This window comes from Mustela erminea, chromosome 18 (genome assembly GCF_009829155.1).
Source record: "Mustela erminea isolate mMusErm1 chromosome 18, mMusErm1.Pri, whole genome shotgun sequence".
NCBI classification, from domain to species: Eukaryota; Metazoa; Chordata; class Mammalia; order Carnivora; family Mustelidae; genus Mustela; species Mustela erminea.
In genome coordinates this window covers 53,484,756-53,498,962 of record NC_045631.1, presented here as the reverse complement: position 1 = coordinate 53,498,962, position 14,207 = coordinate 53,484,756, and the positions used below count along the sequence as shown (strand labels likewise).

Sequence of the window (14,207 nt, the reverse complement as noted above, 5' to 3'; positions counted from 1 at the left end):
GACAACAGGAGGTCCAGATGAAGCAGGGGGCACGGTGGGACCATGCCTAATAGAACACTTTGGGTCAAACCAAGAGGTGGCAAATGAGATGGGACAGATGTGACAGTCAGAGAGAGAGAAAGGGAACATGTAAAGAGCTTGGCCCTGGAGATGCATTTAAAGTCCTTTTATCTTTCAAAGATTGTTAACCCCAATGACTTTTCTTGTTTATTCTAGATGCCTTGCTATCTCATATTATTACTAGGGACCTGCCATGTTAAAAAGAAACATTTGGGAAGCAAGGGTGATTTTTCTCTTTTCTTTTTTAATTGCAATTGTGATGTGCTCATGGCCTGACTTGGCATGAGGTCTGGCTTAGATTAGCCCCTGGCTGAGAGATCCCTGCTAATTTAGTGGCTGCAATTAGGCCTGCCTCTACCCATGGTCTGCTTTTCCTGCATGCCCTTGGCGTTGTTTTTCTCCAACAGAAGCGGTGGTTCTGCCGGTCCTCTACGGTCGTTGCCCCATTGCTGAGACCCCTGGCCAGGATTAGGGGTATGATCTGTGACCCTGAAACAGAGGGAAATTAATTGGAAGCGAGGGCGCTGATTCCATGAAAAGCACAAGCACTGTGAGTCCTCTCATAAAAGACCCCAACTGCCACAGGTGTACACCTGCCTTCCAGCCGTCACGATCCTTCCAATAAAAGAAGCAAAAAGGAACAAAATAGGAAATGTTTTCTAAGTAGCAGTGCCTTTCCTCAGGGTCTCAGCCGGGTCTCAGCTAGCCATGGGTTGCAGGTAGAGACGTGCCTGTCCCTGAGAATTGAGAAGGACTGTCAGCCTTTGCTTCAGCCATCTGAAGAGGTTTGAAAAGAGGAAGCAACTTGCATAACTGAGAGCTGGCAGAAAGGGTGAGTGTGTGTGTGTGTGTGTGTGTGTGTGTGTGTGTGTGTCGGGGGTGGAGGAGTCCCCCTCCTGCTCTATTAATAAACTGCTGAAGCTCCAAGTTTGGGGTTTACACAGTTTGACTCCAGGCAAAACTGGAGAGATTGCACATTAAAAAAAAATTTTAAGCCAGTTTAAAAATATAAATTAAAGAGCACTTCCCCCAGCCCCCCTCCCCAGGTATTATTTATTAACAGAAAGAAGTGTATGCCATGTGCTGTCTCTGAAGCCCTGTTCATGCTTCTTGATTCACAAGCGATCCCAAGGAGAGCGACTGTTTGAATCTGTGCGTTTGGGGGCGATGGGGGATGGAGCCCAAAGCGTTGAAAGCTCACTAAAACTCAGCTCCGTCTTGTTCTTCCTGAGATGAGGAATTTGGCTGTGAAGCCACAGGAGGCTGGGGGGTGGGGGGGTGGGTAGGGGCTGGAAGCAGGAAGAGGAGGAAGTGAGCACGGGGGTGGTGCCCAGGAGGGCTCCGGGCCAGTAACCAAGTCCTTTGCTGGGGGCAGGTGGAAGTCTCCAGGGTCAGCACCGGGCAACCTGTGAAGGCAAGGGAGGAAAGAGATTTCTGGAAGTCTCCCGCTGTCCCTCCTGCCTGCTTCCCTCCTTTTCCTGGTGGTTGATTTGCAAGGAGCAGCGGAAGGAAGGATGTATCAAACCCAAAGAAGAAAGAACCCCTACCATTTGCCCCCACGACACCAGCTCCGAATGGCGACGACACTGTGGCCGGGGTGTGTTCCTGATTAGCCTCGGCCGGGGCAGGAGGCAAATCAGGGCTGACTGTTTTCTTTAGCCCTGAGAGCCAAGTGTAGGCACAGGCTCCATATCAAAGGCGAAGGGGATCCAGTCTGTGCAATCTCCTAGACTGGGGGTGCGGGCATGTCCAAGTCCCAAAAGATGTCCATCAAACACCTGCTGAACTTCTAGACCTCATCTCTGTGGCCTTTGAGTGTGCAAGGGAAACGTACAGTCACAGTCCATCCAGCTGAGCCACTGGGGACGGGGCAGCAACTTATCTTCAGGCCCTCAAGTGTAACTTCTGTTTTACTTTTATTTTTTAGGATTTTTGTTTGAGAGAGAGAGCGAGAGAGCGTGAGCGTGTGTGCAGGGGGAGGGACAGAGGGAGAGGGAGAAGCAGACTCCCCCGCTGAGCCGGGAGCCCTACTCAGGCTGCATTCCAGGACTTGGAGCCTCACCGACTGAGCTACCCAGGCGCCCCTCTTTTGTTTTATTCTGCTTGTTTTCTGCCCCTGTGGAATTCCCCCTAGGAGACTGGGACGGCCTTGGCCCCCATTAAAATGGATTTCCTCGGAACGCAGGATGAAGGCATCTGGGAAACCCAGAACCACCACCAGAACCTTTGGGGGAGCGGGCAGGGGAACTACAGGCCTCCACACTTAACGCGTAATCAGGGGACACCCGGTCGGTGACTGCGTCCTTCGCACACCATCTCCCCTTGCAGACCTCAGAGGGCAGCACACAACTCCATCCTGTGCTGTCAGGTGGTGGGAGAGACGCCGATCCCGAGGGGAATGATTTGCTCTCAATTGTCTGGGGCGAAAAGGAATCCCTTTGTGCTGGGAAGACAGCGGGGAAAGTGCTGGAATGGGCCGTTTCTCACGTCTGTCCTGTTCCCTGCTGAGAACACCTTCTCCAGACCCCAGCTCTCACGGGAAAGGAACTAAGACTGTGTGTGATCCGGCCTCCTAGAGCCGCCGGGTTCTAGTCTTTTCCAGGTCTGCCAGGTCCCCTGAAGCTGTTACTGTCGTAAGGCTCGCAGCTCTCCCTCGTGGACGCGACTGTCCTGGGGGAGAACTCTCCTCTGTTGCATCACTCGCTCCCTTGAACAAACATGACCCAGCACCGATGTTGAGGGGACTAAGGCTAAAAACACTGTCTATTTCTCTCAATTCCGTCTCCCCGACCCCCAAGACCCTACCGAGCTTCTCAGAGTCCCTCCTTGAGAAAGGACAAGCGAGGCTTACACCCATCGGAAGAAACTCCTCCCTGTGTTTCCATCCTTCCCGAGCTAGAGGTCATGACAGGCTTCTGTGGAACCACTCGGGATGGCCAAGGCTCCTCAGGAAGACAGAGGATGCGAATTTTGAAAATAATAATAAAGACCGCTTAGGTGCAGATAGTTCCTCACAGTTCCCAGGGGACTTTTATGTGTGTTTTTTTTTGTGTGTGTGTGTTGGGACAGTTCCCCTGAGATATGCCAGGCAGGAGCTCAAAGCCATGATTGCCCTCTTGCTGGGCCCTAAGCTTAGTGTCAGGGCGGAAGCTGCCCCAGACAGGCCTCCTGGTGGCTCGGCAGCCCCACAGTGCTTGTGACGTTCTGGACACATGCCACGTCTCACTCATAACTTCGCAAACCCTTCTATCTGTGATATCCTTGACAGCCAGGGCCAAGCGATCGGACTGCCATCATCAGACTCCACAACAACCTCCTTACCTGGCTCGGTCTCCCCGTTGGCTGCTACCCCGTGTGGCTGTTCACTCACAAAGCAAAAGCAGCAGAAAGAAGGAGTTCGTTTGAAAAGTCAGACGAACGGCGATGGTAGGCATGGAGCCTGGCTTCAGGAGTCTGGGTTATTTTCTATCCTTGTGGGTGTTTCCTTGGACCGACAATCCGCATCGAAAGCAGCAAATAAACAAAAAAACCCCAAACGGCAAAACCATATGGTTCTCAAGTTTTGAGCCTTGTGCCATCTCGCCATCAGAAGTCATGAGACCCGCAATTACAGGACCCAGAAGGGCGTTCATCTTTGAAGGACAAATTAGAACACGCGAGGTTTTCTCAGGCTGTTTCAAATCTAAATATCTTTATCAGTGGTATATGATCTGTAATTGTTTATTTAGTTTTATTTGTCTTTTTTTTTTTTTTTTTTTAAGACAGCTTTTAGGGTCAGCCTTCATGAACAGTGGCTTGATATCTCTACAGCGTCAGCCCAACCCTTGGCTTCTGCCCCAACCAAAGCGTGATGACCAGGGATGTGACATGTCCCCAGTGGGCCAGTCAGCTTCCCTCCATCCCCCTAACCCTGGACCTGCTGCTCCCTTCATTATTAGGAGGGCTCCGGGGGGGGCGGGGTGTGGAGAATCAGCAAACCTGACTGATTCAAATGGATTTCCACTCTTCACATTCAAACATTCTGGGGTTGAGGAAACCCCAAACATTCGGAGCCCTGGGCACTTTTTCCATTAATTTTTTAAACTGATGTGTATGTCAAGGGAAATTTAATACGTAGGTTTCTGATTCATTTACACTGAACTCATCAAAATATTGTTCTGTAAAGAGGCGTTCGGTGTCCAAGAAATCTTAAGAGCCTTTTTATAAGCTTTTAAACTTCTTTTAAACGTTAAGAAACAGGAGTTGCAGTCTCCCCAATGTAAACAGGAGTGGATCCCTGGTGGCGGGGAGGGAAGGGGGAAGGAAGACGCCCAGACACACTGACCTCAGTCCCTGAGGGACACCAGCCCAGGGCCCGCACTCTGCAGCCCCCTCCTGGGGCTCCATGCCTCACCCACAACCAAGGAAACAACTGCTTCTACCTTTTTGCATTCTGAAGGCAGAAGACAAACTCTTTTAGGGGTCCTGCTGTTAGCAGAGAAAGCTCCCAAGTGTTCTCCACAGAAGGATACAGACTCCCAGATTTTACTTCCAGGCAAGACCCCCCCCTTTTTTTTTCCCCTTCAAAGAAAGTGCTCATAATGTGTCCTTTCATTTATAATTTTATGAACGTCTCAATTGAACATGTAAAGAAAGTGGAAAAATTCGAAGTTGCCATGGATGTTTGGCATTTTTCCTCACTCTACTAAAATCTCCCTTCTCCCCCAAGTGAACTGGTTTCAGAGATTCCCATAAAAAGGGGGAGGAGGGCAGTGAGGGCAGCCGTCTGGAGTCAGAGTCTTCGTGAAATACATTTGTGTTTTAATTATTTGCGTGTGATCTGCTTAGGTTTTCACTCTATTTCCCTTGGCTTTCTGTGTTAAAAGCAAACAGTACATTTCATAATGCCTGCAACTTCCGTAAACGAGTATGCGCGAATTCTCCCCTGTTTTACCGATGGATCTACAAAGTGCTGAATGTTGTAGACTCCAGTATCTCTTGTATAGGTTTACTTGTTTCTTGCATATTGTTTTTGTTTTTCCACTTTTCTAAAAAAAAAAAAAAATGGGGAGAAAACTCAAGAATAAAAGAAATCACCAGTGATAAAAATTTTGTTTTGTTTTTGGATTATTTTTTAAATTTTCATGATTTCTAGGAAATACAGAAAGCCTTCATATTCAGAAAAGAAACCAAGGAAAAATGTGGGACAACACTCTCTTGAGATTTATCAAATTTATTATTAAGGGCAGGCTTTTTGTCTTGGTATTTGCAGTATCCGTGTTTCTCCTGCCTTGGTTGAAACAGATTCAGGCCCTCTAAAAACTGATGTCTTACTCGCATGGAGATATTTTCTTTGATTCTCTTATGCGATTTCAGGTGCAGAGACCAAGATCATGCATATGTTGTAGGAGTTGGTGGTGTTGGAGCTACTCAGGAAATAAGGGAGGATAAAGGCTAAGCCAGGCAAAACCCATGTCGAGTGCAGGGTGAACGTGTTTTGGGAATGCCATGCCTTACCTGCACCTTAAAGGCCCATAGAGCTTCTCTGAGCTCATCCTTTGCAAGGATCTTCCTAGTAGAACTTCTTGAGACATGTGTTTTGTAACCTGACCAAATGCTGTACTTCCAGCCTCGTGGGTAAGGAATGCCTGACACTTCCTGTGCTGTCTGATGGAGATGTGGATTGTTTTGGGATCAGATTTAGAAATTCTTCCAGGATCTCGAAAAGGAACATGAAAAACATCCTTCTGAAAAGCAGAGTAGACTTTTGGACACGTGAGGACAGTCATCTCCCAGCTGTTATTTCAGTGTCTCTCTTTTAAGTAAAATTTCAGATAACATTATTATCCTAGTCCCTCCACCTAGTTTAATGAGCAATCACAGTGTTTTGTGTTCTTTTCGTTTTTCTTCTTTTGAGAAAAAGTGGATATGACTTGTGTATCTTTATAACCGCTTTTGAATCTTTAAACTCTTCTGAGTATTTGATCTTATAGCATTCCCCAAAGCTTTGGTGTAGAGGACGCCTCTTACTATGACGAAGTATCAGTACCGTGATCTCCCATATTGTGTTTGTACTGCTTGACTTAACGGTTTGACAAGGGAAAGTCTTATCTGTGGTGAAAAAGGTCACGCAGATGTTCAGCAAGGTTTTGGATTTACCTAATTTTGAATCAAAGTTCCTGTTAAAAGACAAATCAACTGATGTTAATAGAGTCGACGCTCGCTGAATAATTACTTTCTGTTAGATTTGTGATCCTTCCATTTAAATGTCACAACTGCTCCACTCCATAACTGAGAAAACTATGGATTTTAAAGAAGTCCCTTGAGGGGCGCCTGGGTGGCTTGGCCAGTTGAGCTTCTGACTCTTGGTTTTGGCTCAGGTCATGATCTCAGGGTCAGGGGATCGAGCCCCGCATTGGGCTCCCTGCTCAGAGGGGAGTTGGCTGCCCTCCCTTTCTCTCTCTGTCGCTCCTCACCCTTCTTCTCTAAAAGAAATTAAGAAATAGGTAAAGAAGTCCCTTGATGCAGATATCAAGTAGGTAGACCAAGACTGCTGCAATGCCAGGTTAACTGACAATGTTGTCTGGATAATCTTGTGATGTTTGTGCTAGTGACCCAGCATCCCTGGGGACTCCTTCAATGAGAATAAGTAACAGAGCTGTTCATAATTCCTGTGACATAGAATTTTTTTTGAAGTTCATAGAAATAACTTTTATACCCAGAGGGTATTTGCGTAGCCTGATTGTATACGTATATTTTTCATTATTATTTGCTCCCTCATTCACTCACTTAAGGAGCGCTGACTATTGGCTAGATGAGGCAGAAAACAGAAAGATAGAAAAGCCCAGGTACCTGGGTCTGTATGTATTCTAGTAGGGGAAATATAGAGAGACATAATTAGAAAGCCATGAAGAAGTTCTAACGTGGGTATCTTGCAAAAACACGTGGCTTTATCTGATGACTTTCAACTTGGACATGATCTCCTAATCAGGAAACCAGTATCCTCTTTTACTAAAAGGCTAGAAGAACCTTCATAACATACGAACACCTCAGAGTTAACCTGTTGTCTGCTCTATCACTTCAAGGTAGGTCTTCGGTTTTGCCACAGAACATCAAATTAGCCCAAATTGAACTAGGATTCTGAATTCTGGAAATATGCAAATGAACCAAATGATGCTTCATTTTCAGTTCCTTCATGGCTCTTAGTTACTGGAGAGCAGGGAGTTGATTTCCAACTTACTTCCAGTTTTAAAACCTTTGTTTGACATCGAACCCTGTTTTTCATTCTAGTTAGAGCTACAGTCCTAAACTTCTCTTATAGCAATGTTAGAAGCCCCTTCCCCAAGTTACCCTCTTCTTTATGGATCATTAAGCCAGCAGAAAACACTAATTAAATGATCATTAGCTTGAGGATAAGTAATTATACTTAGATTTACATGTTGCCTTTTATGTTCAAAGAACTGCTTAGGCACCAACTAATTAATCTACAAATGAAGAATACCCCAGCATTACTGTATAATTAGATAATCTCAGGAGGAAACAAGGGAATTGCCAGGGGGGAGGGAGAGAGTTTTGCAAGGCTCTGTGGCATTTATGTTTTCATTGCTCGGGTATAGTTGTCAGACCTGATTTCAATTGCCAACTCATTACTCCTATTTACAAATAAATTCTTTTTTTTTTCCTCCTTCTTTTTTTGGAGAGAGAGAGAGTACCTGGGCACTTGAGTGGGGAGGGTGGGGAAAGGGGTGTGGGCGGGTGGGGAGAGTCTTAAGCAGGCCACACACCCAGCGAGGAGCCTGACACAGGGCTCCATCTCACCACCCTGAGATCATGACCTGAGCTGAAACCAAGAGTTGCACACTGAACTGACTGAGCCATCCAGGCGCCCCACAAATAAATTCTTTTTTTTTTTTTTTTTTAAAGACCAACGTTACCTAACTGATGAGGAATTGGAAATAAAAACAAACGAATAACCCCAAATGTTGCCTTTTGGGTTATTTTTTAAGACTTTGTTCCCCATGAACAGTGAACTCAAGTGAGCCATTTCATGATACGTGGTAGATTGTACTCTCTCTCTTTTCTTCATCCGTGTACTCGGTTGCAAAAGTTATTGCTCTTGCATGTGGAAGCATATGTGGTAAAGGCAGAGAATTACTAATTTCTCTCAAGTCTTCATTTTCTGAGGGTTAAGGATTTGAGAGAGGACATATTCTAAATATACATCAAGAAACTAACAAGCAGAGTTTTGCAAATGTTTTTGGAAAACAAAAGTTTGTGGCCATAAAAGTCATTTACTTCTCTGTATATTTACATATTGGATGTTGGACATTTCTTTGGTGCAATGACAGATTCAAATGACGTGGATGATATCTATAAATTCTTGACCAAGTTGTCAAAAAAAACAAGGACTACTAGTTTAACAAAAGATGGCCCTCAATGTTCTCATCTGTACGTTGGGTTGGTGAGTATGTGATACTAAAATGTTTGGTGTCTGTGGTCAAATGGTTGTTTATTAAAGTTTCCCTGAAGCACAATCAATTTTCTCAGCTTTGAGAAATGGATGTAATAAATGAATTTGGTTCAAGTGTCTGGTTTTGGCTGATTTCAAATGAGCTTGTGTTGAATGCTAACATTTCTTCAATCCAGCAACTAGCTTATATATGAAAATTAATTAAAATGTTTAGGGAGAATTTTTCCTATTCATTTTTAAACTTGTAGCTCAGCACTTATTTGTATGAACTTTTCTTTCCCCCCTTCACTTATTTGCAGTAAATTAAAGTGTTGAACATTTTTTTTTTTTTTTTTTAAATCAGAGTTTGGTAAGTGAGTGTCTTTGTGAGTAGTAACGAAGTTTTCTCCCTATGGATATGCAGCTCCCAACCTGTTGAGATAAGTGTGGACTTAACATGCCTCGCAGGCATTCTGATATGAATTTTGGAAAACTGGGATTGTTGGAAGAGCTGGGAAGCACAGATTGTGCTCAGTTTGGACAAAAATAAACAGGAAACATGTTTTTTTATGAAATCAGAAATTAAATGAATTGATGGAAGCAAGCCTAGACATCCACATAAGCCAGAGTGGAAAACTATAGACTAAAATACATCTGACATCAAAGAGAATGACTCTCTCCAAAAGCCCTCACTTTTTATTTCAATCAAGAATTCTTCATAAGTTCAGCAATATGTAGGATTTTAAAAAGCAAAATAGAATCCTCCAAACAGCATGGCTTTCATCCAAAATTTCGTGATTTTTCAAATGACCAGATTTGAAACTTTAATCATCTCACACCTAGGGATTTTCTTTTTTTAGGTAGGTTTTAATTTGTAAGGCATGGCCACAGACAAAATGACTCATTAAAAGCAGAATCAGCCAAAGCTCCCAACTGGCCCTATTCCTCTATCAAAGAAAGTTAATTTTGCCTTGGGATTTTAGAATGTCCCTAACTAGCCCTTAAATTTATGCAGTGCTCATATTGTCCTGATCAATGGTTTCTTTTGAAATGTACTTAAGCTTTTGCTTAAGTAAATCTATTTATGGACAATTGTTTGGGAAATTGGAAAATCCTTTTCCATGAGGAAACTTTCTTCCTGGGCCACCTTATAATTTGAGGTGATGACTCCTTTGGTTCATACAACTCATGGATTCCACTTTGTGAGTCTGTTTTATAGACTGTTTTGTAGGTAATGCATCTTTGAAATACATTTGGAAAGTATGTAGGAGCTAAGATAATGTCTTTTGAGAGTCACTGGTGGCCTTTGAAATTATAATTCACAGTAAATCACTGCTAGCCAAGATCTCTTTCGAATGGAAAATAGAAAAAACAATATAATAGAACTCTTCTCTTATGAATAAAATCTTGATTCTCTTAGAGTTGCTAATGTTAATGTCATTCTCTTTTTTCCTCAAAGATAGAATGACAGTGGTTAAAAATGAAAAGTCTAATTAATTAATATTTTAGATTTTATCCCAAATCACTGGTAAGTATAACAACAATGGAACTTGAGAAAAAAGAAAAGCTCAACAACAGAGAAACACAGCCTAGCAGAATACTAAACACTTTTTAAAAAAAGATTTTCTTATTTGTTTTTAGAGAGAGAAAGAGAGAGCATGAGAGTGGGGAGAGAGGAAATCTCCAACAGACTCCTTGCTGAATGTAGAGCCCAATGTGGGGCTCGATCCCAGGACCCCAAGATCATGACCTAAGCTGAAATCAAGAGTCAGATGTTGAACCAACTGAGCCACCAGGTGCCCCTTAAATTCTTTAATAAGGAGAGCAATAGGTAACTTCACTCCTTTGCTAATGGGCTACGACTTTTCCCCATAGGAGGAAGCTCTTTCTTAGTATCTTCTAATGGTTTAAAAACATAGGTTTAAAAATCCCAACAAGCCCAGGGGCACCTGGGTGGCTCAGTCGGTTAAGTACTCAACTCTTGATCTCAGGGTCATGAGATAGAGCTCTGCATTGGGCTCCACACTGAGTGTGGAAAGTCCCTCTCTCCCTCTGTTCCTCCACTGTCATTCCCCAATAGCACATGCATGTGCCCACACATGTGTGCCTTCTTTTTCTCTTAAAAAAAAAAAAAATCTCCATTAGCCTGGCTAGCTGTGTGACCTTGGGACTCATCATGCTTCAGTTCCTTCCATCTGCAAAACAGGGTAAAAAAAGTACTTGCCTTGTGTATGCCTTGTACAGGATGACTAGTTGTCCCAGCTTGCCTACAAAAAATGGGTTAAGAGTAACTGCTCACCTGGCTTACATGGCTGTTGAGAGAATCTGGTGATCAGACACATACGAAAGCTCATGATCAGCTTGAGGTTTTAGGCAAATATATCTTCACTGCTCCTTCATTACACTTTTATTTGCTCACCCTCGCTGCACAGCCTGAAACTGCAAACATTCTGAGAGATAACAGGTCTGAGCTAAGTGTAAGCAAGGTCCCCTCTGTAATCAAGGATACAAAGACTTATTTCCTTATAAAATCTAGAGCTGATAATTGCCCCAAATTCCTCAGATCAATGATTCCCTGACTTCCCCCTCTTTTAAGTAGCACTTATTGTTGTGAGACACAAAACTTGAAATGAGGTCCCTAGTATCACTGTTGTGCAATACAAAAATGGACCATGCGTCTTTGAAGACAGGAAACAGATGATAACGGCCGGGTGGAGGATTGAGTTACCATTATACAGGCTCCAACTAATTAGAATTCAGGACTGTTCCTAGGAAGCCAACCAAACAACAGTGTCCTTAGAACACAAACTAAAATGAGCATAACACTGGAGCTTGGGTTTGCTTTGGATGAGAAGTCTCAGCAGAGATGGTGTGGGCACACAGCAAATTATTCACTATTCTGCAGCCCCTGGTGAGCACGCACCATACAACACTCACTCTGATTAATGGAGGCCCTGTATGCGCACTGACATCAACATTGGAGCTCCGGAGCCTTAGGAATCTCACCAGGTGTGGCTAGTTTATTTTCAGGTGTGGACAGGATGGTCATTAAAAACAGAGCCAGATTTGGTCTCCTACCTAAACTCAACACCTCCAGCGCCCCGCCCCTGGCAGCATTTTCACGCCAGCAGAGGCTGCCTTTTCCTTGTTGGGCATGCAAAGCTTTCACTCATCAGAGGCCCAGAGGACATTGGAAGCCTCCGATGTGTCAGTATCAGTCAGCTAATGGAAGCCATGTGTTTGCGGAATGGAAAAAACCTGGCATCCTAGGGATCCAGACATGTTTCATCGTAAATGGGTCTAAAGCAGAGACTTTTTTTTTTTTTTTTTAAGTTCTCTTCTCTTCTTAGGTTGCTGGCCACCCTCCTGATTAGCTATGGATAACGCTATTCTGAATGACCCCACTCCTAAACATGAAGGGTAAGAGGGAAGCAAATAAGACTTAATGAATACATATTAGGTCCCGTGTGATTTATTAATATAATGATGATCACAATGATTATATCAATAGTTATGACTTTATTGTATAGACCTGTTACGAACTCTATGTTGGCTGATTTCCTTATGAGGTGGAAGGTTGGTATTGTCATCCACATTTTATGGAAGGGAAATGCTTCCTCAGAAGGGTCAAGTAACATTTCTGCTAATGAAGAATGAGGGTATCACTACAAATTGTATACTTTCCCTCCTGTGGCCCAATAAATTGGAGAGATAGGAATTACAATCCTAATTGTATAGCTAAGGAAGCTGAGACTTACAGAGTTTGAATAAACTCTCCAAGGGCATGTGACTGGCAAATGACAGTAGAGCAATCTCAGTGTAGTATTTAAAAGTCAGTGAGGGATGCCTGGTTGCTCAGTCAGTTAAACAACCCAACTCTTGATTTTGGCTCAGGTCATGATCTCAGGGTCGTGAGATTGAGTCCCGTGTCAGGTTCCACACTCAGTGGGGAGTCTGCTGGAGACACTCTCCCTTTCCCTTTGCCCCTCTCCCCACTCTCTCTCTCAAATAAATAAATAAATCTTTCCTCCACATCCTCACCAACATCTGTAGTTTCTGGTCTTATAAATTTTTAGCCATTCGAACTGGTGTGAGGTGGTATTGAGGTTTTGATTTGTATTTCCCTCATGGCGAGTGATGTGGAGCATTTTTTTTCATGTATCTTTTAGCCATTTGTATGTCTTCTTTGGAGAAGTCTCTATTCATGTCTTCTGCCCATTTCTTGCTGGATTATTTGTTTCTTGACCCTTTATCAGTTACGTCATTTGCAAATATCTTCTCCCATCCCATAGAATCATTGAACACCACCTCAAAAATTAATGACACACTGTATTTTGGTTAATTGAATTTTAAATAAATAAATAAGTGAATAAATCTTAAAAACAAAAGTCAATAAGGTCTGCTGTGCTTAATACAAGACAGAGTTTCTATGTGAGAAGGATTTTGATTGCTCAATAGACAGATGGGGTACACACTTAACACTCCACTATAATAGCATAAGCATAGAAAAGGAGAGAAATTCTTCAAAGAATTTGATGATTTCACGGAAGTGCCAAGTTATCCAAGTAGTCACTTGGAAAAGAAATCTTGCAGACTTCTTATTATTTTATATTTTTTGTATCCTCAACAAAAAACAATGTCAAAATCCCCATGGCTGAAAATAACAAAGGCACACTTTTTTTAACTGTATTATACGTTTGCTGTGGGTCAGCCAGCAGGGGCTCTGAGCATTGAGGTGGGGTGGTTCTGTACCACTTTGTCTTTGTTCTGGGAAGCAGGCTGGTAACTAGAGCTGTCCTGGTCTCAGTGGCAGAGGGGAGACAACATGTGCAATTGTACATTGGCTGTTAAAGTCAGTCTTCTGCCTAAAAATGTCTCTAATGTCTCCTGTGCTCACATTCCATTGGCCAAAGCAAATCTCATGGCATATCTGACTTCAAGGAAGTAAGGACTGGTGATGTGCATGGAAGGAAAAAACCCAGCATATTGGGGAATATCCTGACAATCACAATTTTGTTGATACATGATTGTAGGTAGGTAGGTAGGTAGGTGGATAATTACAGACAAAGGACAGATAGAAAGATAGCCAGACAGTAGGAAAGGGAGGACAATAATCTTTTCAGTGTTTGGGGACCTCAAATGTCTTAATCCTTCACAGATGGGAGGGAGAAAAGGCTGGCAGCCCCCTCCTTGGATTTAGATAAATGCATACAGTAAAATTCCAAAATCCCCTCTTCTCCTCTAGACCCTGTGATTCCTAGTCCTTGCTTTCTGTCTCCTTCCTCAGTCCCAACTGATGAGGACCTGTTTTCTCACTGGAGTAGGAGCTGGGCTGATGACCTCTTTCACCAACAGCCTCTAAGTTGCTTTTTTGGGGAGGTTTGTAAGCAACCTTGATGTCTGGGTTGTCTTCATTTCAGAAGGAAGCTAAGGGGTCTTGATGTTCTTGGTGTGAACGTGGTTGATCCTTTGCAAGGATCACCCTGGCTCCAAGATTCCCTTTTTACCTCCTTCCCAGACCTTCCTGATGAACATCTCTTCTCACGTTAGCATCTGGATCCTGGAGCAAGGGAGGAAGGTGCCCACTTGAGAGCCCAAGGGGTTCTGAAGGCTCCTTACAATGAAGAGGGCAAGTGAACCCTGGGTGTCATCTGCAGGTCCTATTCTCCCTCACTAGCCTGTGGGGTATGCCCCCTTCCTTCAAATGCATAATTATAAA

General features: G+C 43.6%; 1 long non-coding RNA gene across 3 annotated transcripts in view; it reads left to right on the top strand.

Annotated features, from left to right (window-relative positions):
* Window positions 1–14,207, top strand: part of LOC116577705 — a 65,888-nt gene that overhangs the window by 20,836 nt on the left and 30,845 nt on the right. For 2 of the 3 annotated variants that reach the window (XR_004280583.1, XR_004280580.1), the window contains exon 2: window positions 11,839–11,908. The exons of the other annotated variant lie outside the window; for it this stretch is intronic. This is a non-coding gene — a long non-coding RNA (uncharacterized LOC116577705). The remainder of the gene's footprint in view (window positions 1–11,838; window positions 11,909–14,207) is intronic. 3 annotated transcript variants of the gene reach the window in all.